Genomic DNA, 15,572 nt, shown 5'->3' with positions numbered 1-15,572 from the left:
TAGGGTTAGATAATTTATGTGTATGTGTGAGAAGGGACAGTTATATTCCATAAGACTGTTGGTGACTGGCGAACCAGGCTACCCTACTACTGCTGAAATCTCCCCCAGGGTGGCCGGATCTCCCACAGAGACAATGCCATCTTTAAGGGAGAGTGGTTGTGGCTGGAAGCCCACCCTCATCTCCACCTGGGGAGACCTCGGACAGCTCCTGGGACTCTACAGTCACACCAGCTAGGGACCAACTGCCTCAGCTGGGAACCCACAAACACCAAGACTCCAGCCTCCCTGGGAAAGGGCTCCTAAAAAGTCTGTCCAAGAGGAGACAAAATGGCAGCAGAATAGGCAGAGCGGTCCTGCACCTTCTCATGAAGCAGATAGAAGAAACAGATGAATCGAATAACATACACCTAGAATTGGTGAATTAAACACAGCTGGTGAGGCAATCTGTGGATGGATATGTCAGAGATGGCCTAGAAAGACATGGGATCTGGGATCCAGGCTGGAGGGAGAAACACACGTAAAAGGGAAAAGAGTATCTGAGGGAGACTGTGCCATACCAAATTCGCATCCCTTGGGGATGTCGTAGCACTCGACTTTGGAAGGGAGTCCACAGGACTGCTGGCAGTGGGGGACTCTAGATCTAAGCCCACAGCCATGGGAGACTGTGCCAAGAAAGGCAGCCTGAAATTACATACTGGCCACACAGTGCCAGGGGTGGGCGAGGGGAGAGACACACAGCTGCATAGTTGCTCTGTCTTTATAATTGCCTTGCTTTTATTTACTAAACCCAGTGCATAAGATCTTTCAATTACAAACACTCACATTATCATTATTTTACCCTCTCTCATTATTTCCTTTATGCCATCTCTTTCTTCCTCACTTGTCCCTTTTTCATCCTGTTTCTCTTTTCATGTTCCTGCTTTCATTTTTATCTCTCCTTTATTTTTACTCCTAGTTAAAAATTGATATTCTTTATCTGCTTTATTGGTGCATACTATTATAGTAGTCTCTGTTGGCTTACCATATATCTAATTTCCTCTCCCCTGCCCCAAGTCCATGCAACCTTCTCTTTTCTCTTTCTGTGCTAGACAATTTTTTCTTGTTGTCATTGTTTGTTTGATTGTTTGTTTGTTAGTTTTTTTGTTGTTGATTTTGTTTTTAATTTTATGCTTTTGTTTTCCTCTCCTCACATGTTCTCTTCTTCTACTAGTAGCTTAATTAGTTTCACTCACCAAACTCAGGGCTATCTGCTCTCTACTATATTCTCCTTTTCCAAAAATAGATGAATATGAATATAGATAGATTAAATAAAGTGGAAATATTTTGTTTAATTTTTATATGTATTTAATATAAATATATATTTAAAATATTATTTTTATTTTAACTACTAGAGACCCAGTGCATAAAAATTCATGCACTGAAGGGGGAGTCCCTCAGACCAGCCTGCCCCCTCTCACAGTCTGGGAGTCCTCAGGAGACGACCCGGCGATCAGGGGAAGACGACACCCTATCACACCTCTGCTACTGCCACTACCAGCAGTGCAAGCCTTGGCTGGCTCTGGTTACATGAGCCTCGGGCAGCCCTGGGAGTCTGGGAAGCAACTATCTGAAGCTTGCCTGCACCTCGGTGTGGCCCTGGGTGGCTGGGGGGCTGAGGGGACTTGGGGACTCCAGAAGCAGGTGCTTAGAGTGTCCAGGCCCACCTGAGGGTGGGCCCAGCCTTGCTGTGTGCCTGCCGCCCCAGCAGGGCTGAGGGGACTGGGTGCCACCATCTTGTGGCTGTGGGCGCTGCTGTCCTTGAGGGTGTGGCAATCAATTAGCATATTCCCTCCTTATTGGCTGTGGGCACTGCCATCTTTGAGGGTGGGGCAGTCAATTAGCATATGCCCTCCTTATTGGTTGTGGGTGCCACCATTTTAGAGGGTGGGACAGTCAATTAGCATATTCCCTCCTTATTGGCTGTGGGCACCACAATCTTTTTGATGGTATGAGGGTCAATTACCATATTCCCTCTTTATTAGCTAGGATTATTATTATTTTTTCATATTTTTATATTTCTTATTGAGTACTTTGTTTTTTACTTTTCTTCTTATACACTCATTCTCTTTCTACCTCCTCTATACTGAATTGTGGCCATTCCCCCATTCATTCAATTCCTTTATCTTACCTTATGGAAATAAGCTCTGCCTCTTCAGATTTAGCTTCCCTCTTTATTTCTGCATGTTTATTGTTTGCATTTTTTGGATTAGTTGTTGGTTTTGTGGAGTTTTCTCCCCATATACTTATATTTTCCCCTTCTTTTTTATTCTTTTTTTTTCTTTTACCTTTTTTCATTCTCAATATCATTTTGCACTCTTTTCTCTCCCTTAATTCTCTTTTCTCTGGTGATCACATTTATTTGGGGATATTGGTGTTGTGAATACATTTATGTTTTGTTTTCTCTCTGTTTTGTCTTTTTGAGTTGTATTTTGTGACTTTTGATCAATGTGGTAATAGTGAACCATATAACCAGACACCCTGAGAGGAGTGAAAATGGGGAGACAAAGATACAGCCCCCATAGGAAAGAAAAGGAGGAATCACCAGAAAAGAAAGTAAATGAAAAGGAGGCAAGCAATTTATTAGAGAAAGAATTCAGAGTAATAATCATAAGGACGCTGAAACGGATGCAAGACAAATTCAACATGTGTAAGAATCAAGAGGCAATTAAGAAGAACAAAGAAGAAATGAAGAATGGCATAGCTGCAATAAAGAACACAATAGAAAGCATCAACAGTAGACTAGAAGAAGTTGAGGACTTCATCAGTGAGCTAGAAGACAAGGTAGGAAAAAACACTCAAACAGAGCAGCAACTGGAAAAAAACCCACCTGAGAGGAATTTTCCAAAGTTAAAAAAAAAATGCATATGCTGCTTATAAGATACTCACTTCAAATCTAAAGACAAATACAGAATGGAAGTGCAAGAATAGAAAAAAAAGATATTTAGGAAAAATAAAAACCAGAGTAAGATGGGTTATAAATACTTATATCACACCAAATAAACTTTTTAAAAAATATATTTTATTGATTTTTTGCAGAGAGGAAGAGAGAGGGACAGAGTCAGAAACATCAATGAGAGAGAAACATTGATCAGCCGCCTCCTGCACACCTCCTACTGGGGATGTGCCTGCAACCAAGGTACATGCCCTTGACCGCAATCAAACATGGGACTTTTCAGTCCACAGGCCGACACTCTATCTACTGAGCCAAAATGGTTAGGACCAAAATAAACTTTAATACAATGACTGTAACAGGAGACAAAGATGAACATTACATAGTGATAAAAGAATCAATCTAACAAAATATATACCACTTGTAGACATCTATACACCTAAATAGGAACACCTATTTATGTAAAACAAATATTAACACACAAATGGAGAGATTGATAATAAAACAATAATAGTAGGGGACTTTGACACCCCAATTATATCAATGGGTAAAGCATCCAGACAGAAAATTAACAAGGAAATATTGGCCTTTAATGTTTAGATAGACTTCATAGATATTTTTATAACATTACATCCCCCAAAAGCAGGATGCACATTATTTTCCAGTGTACTTGGAACATTTTGATCACTTGTTAAGTCACAAAACATTTCTCAATAAGGTAAGAAGACTGATATCATAGCAAGCATTTTTCTTATTACAATGATGCAAAATTAGAAAATAATTACAAGAAGAAAGCTAGAGAAAAACACCAAAAAGCATGGAGGCTAAACAATAAGACACTAAATAATCAATGTGTTAATGAAGAAATTGAAGATAACATTTTAAAACTCTTGAAACAAATCAAAATTGAAGCACAGTGTTCCAATATTTATGGAACACAGCCAAAGCAATTTTAAAAGGGAAGTTCATAGAGATATAGGCCCACCTCAAAACAAACAAACAAATAACAAAATCTTAATACTCTAACTTAACGCTCAAAGGAACTAGAAAAGGATGATCAAATAAAGCCTAAAGTTAACAGAAAAAAGGAAAATAGTATATATCAAAGTGGGAATAAATAATATCAATTTAAAAAAATGAAAATATGAATAAAACTAAGAGCTTGTTATTTGAAAAAATGTAAGTAAAATTGATAAACCTTTAGCCTGACATCAAGAGATAAAGAGACCACAAATAAAATTATAAATGAGAGGAGGAAAGTTATAATTGACACCATGGAAATACAATGGATTTTAAGAATACAACAAAAAGGAGGCTTTTGAAAATTTTATAATGTAGTCTTGATGGCTTTTAAATTTTAATTTTTTGCACTATAATATTACTGTTTTAGGTTCATTATATGGTGCACAATTTTATCATGAGATGAAGGAGGAGATAGTAGAGGAATATCATGTAAGGAAAAATATCCTGTAAGTAAATTACATCTAGAAAATTAATACTTTAGAAAATTAATTATAAGGCTAAAAGCAAGACACCCATGAAAAACACACAAGGTGACAAAACAAGCCAGAGGAAAATCATTTGGGCAAAAATTGAAAAAGGATCCCCAGTCAAATTTATAGAAAATATTCCTTTATTAACTTTTGGTCGAGAATATGTTTGTATATTTTCAGAAAACAACTCTGAGACCATGTGGATTCCAGCAAGAGAGGAATCGACAGGACTACTCCAGCCATGAAGACAGAAGAGAAGCAGTCCAGAGGTGGAAGACGTTGATGTGGCCTTCCCATACTAGTAGTTAGCAGCTGTGCATCACTGCAGATTGCCCAGGACCAAACCAGACAGAGTCGGACCTGCATTACCACCATTTGTCCACCATCCAGAACTGAAATATCAGTGCTGACATGTACACATAAGGAACTGTTGGACATTGAAATTGGGTCTCAAAAGAACTGTTGGCCCAGAAAGAAACTCACTACACACTGATTCATTTGCCTGTCACCATAACCATTATTGCTGGTCTCATTTTCGGTTCTTATAAGTGTATTTCTAATAGCACATGATCTCACTCATCTAGGGGAAATAATGAACAACATAGACTGATGAACAAAAAACAGACCCAGAAACAAGGAGGCATGGATCAGACTGTCCGGCCTCTGGGGGAGGGTAGGGAAGGGTGAGGGTAAAGGGGGAGATCAACCAAAGGACTTGTGTGCAGGCATATGAGCCTAACCAGTTAAGGACAACAGAGGGGTGGGGGCACGTGTGGGGAGGGGTGTGGGATGGGAATGGGGGTACGAGGACAAATATGTGATACCTTAATCAATAAAGAAATTACAAAAAAAGAATACAACAAAACGAATCATATGCATACAAATTGGACAACCTAAAATAAAAAGATAAATTCTTAGAAACACACACTCTTCCAAGACTGAATCAGGAAGAAACAGAATATCTGAATAAATATATTACTAGTAACACAAGTGGATAGGTAATAATAATTTTTAAAAACTATCAACAAAGAAAAGTCCAGGACCAGAAAGCTTCATGAGTGAATTCTACCAAAAAGTTAAAGAATTAATACTTATCCTTTTAAAACTATCCCAATAAGTTGAAGATGGAGTGCCTCCAAACTTATTCTACAAATGCAGCATTACACCCTGTTACCAAAACAACAACAAAAACATATATATATATATATATATATATATATATTACCAAAACAACAACAAAAACATTATATATATATATATATATATATATATATATATATATATATGCCAGTAACCTATAAACATAGACACAAAAAAACTTCAGAAAAATTATGAAAACAAAAATCAAATTCACCAATACATTAAAAGGATCATACACTATGACTAAGTGGGTTTATTCCAGGATTGGAATATGGTTCATTATTTGCAAGTCAACCTATCTATAATAATAAAAGCATAATATGCTAACTAGACTGGACAGTCGAACAAACTTCCAGACATCATTCCGGACATACTTCTGGATGAGGGCTGAGGCAGAGGTGGTTAGGGGTGATCAGGCAGGCAAGCGAGTGCTTAGGGGCAATGAGGCAGGCAAGCAGAGGCAATTAGGGGAGATCAGGCAGGCAGGCAAGTGGTTTAGGAGCCAGCAGTCCAGGATTGCAAGAGGGATGTCCGACTACCAGTTTAGGCCCAATCCTGCAGGGGTCCCTGTGGGATTCGGCCTAAACTGGCAGTTGGACATCCCCCTAGGGATCCCAGATTGTGAGAGAGTGCAGGCCAGGCTGAGGGACAACCCCGCATGTACGAATTTTGTCCACTGGACCTCTAGTATGATATCACAATCAACAAAACTAAAGATTATAATCATATTATAATCTCAATCGATGTAGAAAAAGCATTTGGCAAAATTGAGCATCCATTATTGATGAAAAGCCACAATAATGCATTTATTTTTTTCCATAAAATTTATTTTTTTCTTTTAATTTAAATTCTTTATTGTTTAAAGTATTACATATGTCTCCTTCTCCACCCCCTTGACCTCTCCCTGCCTGCCTCCACCCCACAACACATGCCCTCACCTCCCCGCCACCCCCCATCTGTGTCCAGTGGTTATGCTCATATGCATGCATCAATAATGTATTTAGATAAAGGGAAGATATCTCACTTTAATAAAGGCCATATATGATAAACTCACAGCTAAATTTATACTCAATAATAAAAAGCTGAAAGTTTTTCCTCTAAGATCAAGACAAGGTTGTCCACTCTCACCACTTTTATTCAACATGGTATTGAAAGTCCTAGCCATAGAAAGCAGATTAAAAAAAAAAAAAAAATGCATGTATAAAGAAAAGAGGAACTAATATCATATTTGCCAATGACATGATAGTACATATGAAATCCTAGATTCCACAAAAGCTATTAGAACTAATGTAAAGAAATTGTTTTTTGCCCCAGCTGGTTTTGCTCAGTGGATAGAGCATCAACCTGCAGACTGAAGAGTCCTGGGTTTGGTTCCAGTCAAGGGCACATGCCTGGGTTGTGGGCTCGATCCCCAGTGGGGGGCATGCAGGAGATAATGATCAATGATCCTCCCTCATCATTGATGTTTCTATCTCTTTCTCCCTCTCCCTTCCTTCTGAAATCAATAAAAATGTATTTAAAAAAATGAATTGTTTTTTTCTACAATAATAAACTATTAGGAAGGGAAATCAAGAAAACAATTCCATGTATAATTTCATAAAAAATAATAAAATACCTGGAAATAAATTTAATGAATATGATAACAGGTTTGTCATCAGGTTTGAAAACTATGACATTGATGAAAAATTAAATGTAACACAAATAAATGGAAGGATATACCACACTCCGCATGTATTGGAAGAATCAATATCATTAATAATGTCCATACTATTCAAAGCAATCTACAGATTCAATAAAATCCCTATCAAAATACCAATGGCATTTTTTAGAGAACTAGAAAAAAAATCTTAAAATCTGCATGGATCTACAGAAACCGAGAATAGCCATAGAAATCTTGAGAAAGAAGAGCAAATTTGGAGGTATCATTTTCCTTGATTTCAAACTATACTACAAAACTATAGTAATCAAAACAATACGGTACTGGCACAAAAACAGAAACATAGATTAATGGAGCAGAGTAGAGAACACAAAAAATACAAGTATGTGGTCAATTCATCTCCCACAAAGGAGGTAAGAATATATAATGGGGAAAGACAGTGTCTTCAAGAAGTGGTATTGGGAAAACTGGGCAGCTACATACAAATAAATATATATAAACTGGACCACTATCTTATACCCTTTTCAAAAATAAACTAAAAATAGATAAAATACTTATATGTAAAACTTTAAACCATGAAACTCCTATCAGAAAACCTAGATACTAAACTCATTGATATCCATCTTAGCAATATATATTTTTTGGATATGCTTCTCCAGGCAATGGAAACAAAAGAAAAAATAAACAAGCAGAATTGCATCAAACTAAATAACTTTTGCTCAGTAAAAGAAACAATTAGGAAAGTGAAAAGGCAATCTGCTTAATGGGAGAAGATATTTCCAAATGACACATCTGATAAGGGGTTAATATTCAAAATATATAAAGAATCGATACAACTCAACATCAAGACAACAACAATAACATCAACAACAAACAATCAGATGTAAAAAATGGCTAGTACACATATGTAATACCTTAATCAATAAAATAAATAAATAAATAAATAAATAAATAATAAAATGGCTAGAGGTCCTGAATATACATTTTACCCCCCAAGGAAGACATACAGATAGCCAACACATACATGAAAAGATGCTCAGCATCACTAATCTTCAGTGAAATGCAATTCAAAACCACAATGAATATCACTTGACACTCATCAGATTGGCTATTATAAAAAGACAATAATTGTTGGAGATTATGTGGAGAAAAGAGAACATTCATGCTCTGTTGGTGGGATTGTACACTGTAACAGTCATTAGGAAAATTGTATGGAGGCTCCTAAAAAATAAAAGTTGTAATCCTATGACTCAGTAATTCTATTTCTGGGGATATATCCACAGGAAATGAAAACACTAATTTAAAAAAATATACACACTGCTATATTCATTGCAACATCTATACTAATAAAAGGGTAATATGCTAATTAGACTGGATAGACCGTACATCTTACAGACAAAGACTCAGCAGCTGCAAGAGCCACAGGCAGTGGGCCTAAGCCATCAGTAAGACATCCTCTGAGGGCTCCTGGACTGTGAGAGGGGGCAGGCCGGGCTGAGGACCCCTTTCCCCAGTGCATGAATTTTCGTGCACTGGGCCTCTAGTTTATAATACCCAATATATGGAAGTAACCCATGAATATTGACACATGAACAGATACAAATGTGATAATGAAAAGACATTAGGGATTGTCAGATATTTGGGGAAAAGGGGGTGTTTGACTAGGAGAAACACAGGGAATACTTCACAGGGCTGTGAAACTATTTTGTATGGTACTTAATGCTAGATACTTTGCACTACACATGTATTAAACACATGGAAATTTGTAACAAAAAATGAACATAAATGAATTATTTTTTTAAAAATCAACTCAGAAGTCATGGGCACCCAAGATAGAATGCAGACTGTGACAACTATCTATATATATTGCAAATGTAAGGCATAACCTCTTTAAAATTGGTGGGGTAAAAGTGGTGATGATTTAATTAACTGTGGAAATGATGAGTTTGTAAGATTAAAAACAACTGGTGCAACCACTGTGGAAAACAGTATGGAGTTTCCTCAAAAAAAAAAAATTAAAAATGGAACTTCCATTTGGCCCAGTAAGCCCAATTCTAGGAATATATCCCCAGAAAACAGAAATACCAATCACAAAGGTTATATGCACCTTTATGTTCATAGCAACACAACTTACCATAGCTAAGATTTGGGAACAGCCTGAGTGTCCATCAGCAGATGAGTGGATTAAAAAACTGTGGTACATCTACACAACGGAATACTACACTGCTGTAAAAAAGAAGGAATTCTTATCATTTGCAACAGTATGGATGCAAAATAAGCCAGTCAGAGAAAGATAAATATCACATGATGTCACTCATTTGTGGAATATAATGAACAACATAAACTGATGAACAAAAACAGAACCAGAGCCATAGAAGCATGAAACAGATTGTCCATCCTATGAGGAAAGGTGGGGGGGGGGGGTGAAGGGGTAAGAGATCAACCAAAGGACTTGTATGCATGCATGTGAGCATAACCAATGAACACAGACAGTAGCGGGGTGAGGGCATGTGCTGGGGTAGGAGAGGCCGGGAAGAGATCAATGGGGGAAAAGGGAGACTCATGTAATACTTTAAACAATAAAAAAAATAAATTTGAAAAAAGAATAATGTGGTAAAGATACAATTAAAAATAATTTTATGCTATTATTTGCTTTTTAAATTATGGAACTTGGGTCTGGATGGATCTATGGATAAAACAGGTTCAGAGAAATGAAACTGGTGAGAAAGCAAACCTTTTACAGCAGAGGATTTCAGTCACAGATTTGCATTTTGTGAAACTATGCCCTTCAAACTAAATCCTGCACTTTTTTCTCCCTTACTTAATTTCACTTGTACCTTGGTGAGTATTATACAAAATGATCCACACACTTGAACTTTTTATTTAATTGCCATGGAAATTCGATAATTTCATCCTAAAGGAGGGTTGAGAAAAAACTCAGGAAGAGCTCCAATTACAGAAAACTGGAAAAAATTAATCTTGATTAAAGCACTTCCCCCATGAAAATAGAACTTCCTGAAATTTGCTAGGGCTGATTATGGGAAGCTGTTCTTTGGGGAATGTATAACTGTACTTATTCTAGGATTTTCCAAAGTGAAATAGTGGAGACATAAAAAAAAAAATCCCACACACCTTTAAAGGTGTAGTTTAGTGCAATGTTGGCAGCAACTTCAGTTCCTCTTTAAAATGAAGTGCCAAAATATGCAAACTACTTTCCAAAACCATGATCATTATAAGGAATGCCTGTCAGCTGTCATCACCAATAAGGTTTTCCATGTGAAAAAAAAATGAACCTGGAGGATCACAGAAGATTTATTGTTTGCATAAAATAAGCATAGCACATATTCATGATTAGAAATCTAGGGTGTTCCTTTTCTCTATTTAATAATGTTAAATATAAGAACTGGGAAAAGTTTGTGAAGATTAAGTTACTTGCAAATTCTCTTGTTTTATGACTAACCATCTTTACTACATAAATGAGTAGGTTCAAATATTACCCAGTATTATAAATTTATTCCTTTCCATGTGGCACAAAAATGTTAATCTATTTAAGTTATCAATTCTGAAATGACTTGAATTCATTTCATTTATTGAAAATGTATCCTCTTTGCTTTATAGGGCAGTTAAAATACAGGAAAATAAACATTCATAATGTCTGGAGTTATTTTAAACCATTCTGCCATGGTTCAAACCTATATTTGCATTGCATTCTTTAATTTCAGCATCTGGCATGAGTGACAGGAAAATTTTCTATTTCAATATTAATTATATCATTTTCCACCATGTTCTTTTCAGAAAATTGAAAGCTCTGCACCACCCTCATCAAGTTTAATTAATAAATGTAAATATCAATTTTTATATTATAAACATTTGGTATACAGAGTATGGACACTATAATACTGTTTAAATAAATTATAGTTGTTACTGACTACAGACCCTCAATAAGTTAAAAAGTATTCTTATGAAAATCTATTCTTGGTGGGCAATATGGGGTCAGGAGTGGCAGTACAATCCAGCGTGTTCTTTCGCATTACCAGTTGCCATGGAAGATTTCAAAAAGATTTTGAAAGTTACTTTGGAACATGCAACTAATAGTGTATACAATGCTACTAGAGCTAACTGAGCAATTCAGTATTTGAACCAAGCGTGATCCAATGGAAAGAGAATTTAAAAAGACTAGGAATGTTTTTCTTCTACCATATGATATCATAAAGCCTGCACCACTCCAGGTTAACAAAAAATAAAACTCAGACTCATAAAAGCTTAGATTTGGAAGGGACTCTAAAAGTAGAATCTACCTTCTTATTTTTTCCATGATATCGTTAACAGATGATAATATATATATATATATATATATATATATATATATATATATTTGAACATTACCCTAATGAATAGCTCATTCCCTAAAGCAATCAATTTGATTGGATGACATTTTTATTCAGAAGTCCCTCTTAAACCAAACTAAATTTATTTCCTGGTAACTTTCACCCAATTAATACACATGTTTAGACCCAGAACAGCCCTCTTCCCTCTTCTACATGATAGTTTTTTAAATGTTTGGAGACAATTATTTTGTTCCTAAAAATTCATTCTTCTCCAGTTTATATATCCCAGGTTGTTTTAAACTTTTCTCATATGATTTTAATTCCAGGCAATTTATGATCCTGATCACCCCTAACATATACTCATTTTTCAATGCCCCTTTTAAAACATGACTTAAAACTGAATACTTGTGTCTGTATATAAACAGTACATTACAGTTTTTTCAGTCAATAGGTTTCTATGTCAAACTGAACTGCCAAGTTTTCATTCTATTCTACTCCATATGACCAGTTATTATGTGACATTTTTTCTGCCATTCACATTATATGCAACTAGAGGCCTGGTGCACAAATTCATGCACCAGTGGGGTCTCTTGGCCTGGCCTGTGGGATCAGGCTGAAACTGGCTCTCCGACATCCCCCAAGGGGTCCCAGATTGCAAGAGGGTATAGGCCAGGCCAAGGGACCCCACCGGTGCACAATCGGGTCTGGGGACTGAGGAGGTTGGCCAGCTGGGGCGTGTCCGGCTCGTCTCGCTCAGTCCCAATTGGCTGGACCCCAGCAGCAAGCTAACCTATTGGTTGGTGCCTCTACCCCCTGGTGGTCAGTGCACATCATAGTGAGTTGAGTGGCCTTAGCATATCATTAGCATATTACGCTTTGATTGGTTGAATGGCCAACCGGTCAACCAGACACATAGCATATTAGGCTTTTATTATATAGAATAATTTAATGTAGAGGAAAAAAACCAAGTAGTTAAAACCTTCTGCTTTTACAGATAAATCAGCTGAAGTCAAAGAGAATATCAGAAAAGTAAACAACCGAATCTTCTCATTTCACTGGAGTGAGAGTATATACAGAAAACAATAACTCAGAGAAAAAGGCTAACTTTAGACAGTTTCTGAAAACTACAGACCTATAATTCAGCTTATATAAATATAGAAATTGATTTATTTTAAATATTCCTTAGCCACTAGGAGTTAGGAAGAATTAGTGATATTTAGATATGAAGACACCTTAGGTTGTGGGAATAATAAGGACAAAGATAATGAGTGAAGACTATGCATTGAAGACCCAACTTGCTCAGAAAAAAACAAAAAAAAAAAAAAAAAAAAAACTTAATTGAGAATGTCATGAGCAACATGACCCAAAAGAGTCTAAGATCAGATCTTAGAAGACCACATTCCAGCAAAATATTTTGGACAATTCCTTGTAAAGAGGCTAATATTTTCTTAACTCTAAGTCATGAAAAAATCTGGCTGATGATGGGGAATAAAAGCAAGTCTATATTCTGCATATTCTTTTCTCTTTATTCAAGTCCTTCATAGACCTGCTAAGTATAGGAGCTTTCTATTTTCTTTACTCTTACTTTCGAACAGCATTCTGAGATCAGTTTTTCACTATTAGAGAAATATATGGGCCAAATTTAAATGTCAACAGAAGTGGGGCAAATCATATTTATCTGCTAAGTTGTTTACATGTATTCTAAACAGCATTGAGTTATAGAACAGAAAAAAAGTGGAGGGACCATAGGGCTGTGCATGTGGCCATCTGTTCCTTCAGAAAGGAGAGGCTCCCACCTACCTTGCCAAGGGTCTGGGGTGGCTCCACAGGAAGCCCATCTGAACTCTGCTGAGCTGGATGGAGGGACTGGTCTCAGGGCATGACTCTGCTCGCGTCTGGGCCCCCACTGCCTTAGGCTGTGGCTCTGCCTTTCCCTTGGGCTAGGAGAATGTGTGTGTTCCCCCTGGCCCAGATGAATTGGAATCCCGTTCAGAAGTTCCAGGCTGCCACTATTCTCTGATGCCATTCCAGGACCAATTCAACTGTTTTTGCCTCTGATTTGTAACTGTGAACTTAACAGACTCTTTGGTACTGCATATTACTGCCCCACAGGCATCTCCGCTGCTCATCTCCTTACATTCCTCAGAGTCACCTGAGGTATACACCTCATCCAGCATATGCTACCTTTTGCAGGCCAAGGGAGACCTGGTGGCAATCCACCCAAGGAAAGAGATATGCTTCCACACCACAGAAATTTTACTTCACACTTCCACAAGTCTACAGCATCCTGAAAGCGAATGAATACAGTTTCAAAGTGCCAGAATTTGATGGCAAAAATGTCAGTTCTATCCTTGGATTTGACAGCAATCCACTACCTGCAAATGCACCCATTGAGGATCCGAGAAGTACAGCAGAGGGATGCTTTTGGGGATTTTTGATGGCCATGCAGGCTGTGCTTGTTCCCAAGCAGTCAGTGAAAGACTTTTATTATATTGCTGTCTCTTTGTAACCTCACGAGACTTTGCTAGAGATTCAAAATACAGTGGAGACTGGCTGGGCACTGCTACCTATTCTCCAATGGCACAAGTATCCCAATGATTAGTTCAGCAAGGAGGCATCCAAATTGTACTTCAACAGCTTGAGGACTTACTGGCAAGAACTTATAGACCTCAACACTAGGGAGTCAGATGATATTGATGTTAAGGAGGCTCTAATTAATGCTTTCCTCAACTACCTGGTGCTTTGAGTGGCATTTTCTGGGGCTACTGCTTATGTGGCCCATGTGGATGGTTTCAACTTTCATGTGGCCAATACTGGCGATAGCAGAGCCATGCTGGGTATGCAGGAAGAGGACAGCTCTTGGTCAGCAGTCACTATCTCTAATGACCACAATGCTCAGAATGAAAGTGAACTGGAAAGGCTAAAATTGGAACATCCAAAATAGGATCGGCTGCTTGGCTTTCTGATGACTTTTAGTTCTTTTGGAGATGTAAAGTTCAAATGGAGCATTGACTTTCAAGAGAGTGATAGAATCTGGCCCAGACAAGTTGAATGACAACAAATATACCAAGTTTATCCCTCCTAATTATTATACATCTCCTATATCACTGCTGAGCCAGAGGTAAACTACCATTGTTTAATGCCACAAGATAAGTTTCTGGTACTGGCTACTGATGGGTTGTAGGAGATAAATGTATAGACAGGATGTGGTTAGGATTGTGGGCGAGTACCTAAACGGCATGCACCACCAACAGCCAGTATCTGTTGGTGGCTACAAGGTGACTCCAGGATAGATTCATGGCCTGTTAATAGAAAGGAGAGCCAAGTTGTTCTCGATATTTGAGGATCAGAATGCAGCATCTTTTTCGCCATGCTGTGGGTAACAATGAGTTTGGGACTGTTGATCATGAGCATCTCTCCAAAATACTGAGTCTTCCTGAAGAGCTTGCTCAGATGTACAGAGATGACATTATCATTGTAGTTCACTTCAATTCTCATGTGGTAGGGCCATATCAAAATCATGAATAGTGAGATCTTACCCTTGCAATTTTCAAATGAAATAGATTTTTAAAAGATACTACAGCAGTAAACATTTCTAGAGGGTCATTCTAAGTATTTACCCATTTGATGTTCTAATTAGTCAAGAGCTCAAATGGACTTGGCAGTAGGGTGGTAGGATAATGAGAGTGTCGTTCTTCCTGGCTCAGACCTCACAGCTCCTGCACTTGAGTCAAATCAGTTTCTTATCACAGATTTCTTGTGACATTGACTTCTTGTATCAGTCTGAGAACATTAGGATGACCTGGCAAGTAGGATCTTGAATAGGTCAAAAGCAAGGATCTTGCTGGGCATATTTTCCTGGTAAGAGAAACAGCACTGTTCACATCTGAAAGCTCCTTTTGTCACTGATACCAATGTACAGGAGAACATTTATATATTGCATAATTTCCTAGATATACAATTTGTGCATTATTCATATAAACTTATTTTATCCTCAGGTGGTTTCCAAATGCAGTATTTTAAGC

General features: G+C 37.5%; 1 pseudogene; it reads left to right on the top strand.

Annotated features, from left to right (window-relative positions):
• LOC103298550 (pyruvate dehydrogenase [acetyl-transferring]-phosphatase 1, mitochondrial-like) overlaps positions 1-14,602 on the top strand; it is a 125,059-nt pseudogene extending 110,457 nt beyond the window's left edge.
• The last annotated feature ends 970 nt before the right edge of the window (positions 14,603-15,572 follow it).

The sequence above is a fragment of the Eptesicus fuscus genome, chromosome 1 (assembly GCF_027574615.1).
Source record: "Eptesicus fuscus isolate TK198812 chromosome 1, DD_ASM_mEF_20220401, whole genome shotgun sequence".
Classification (NCBI taxonomy): domain Eukaryota; kingdom Metazoa; phylum Chordata; class Mammalia; order Chiroptera; family Vespertilionidae; genus Eptesicus; species Eptesicus fuscus.
The sequence above is the reverse complement of the archived record's forward strand: the minus strand, read 5'-3'. Positions and strand labels throughout refer to the sequence as shown.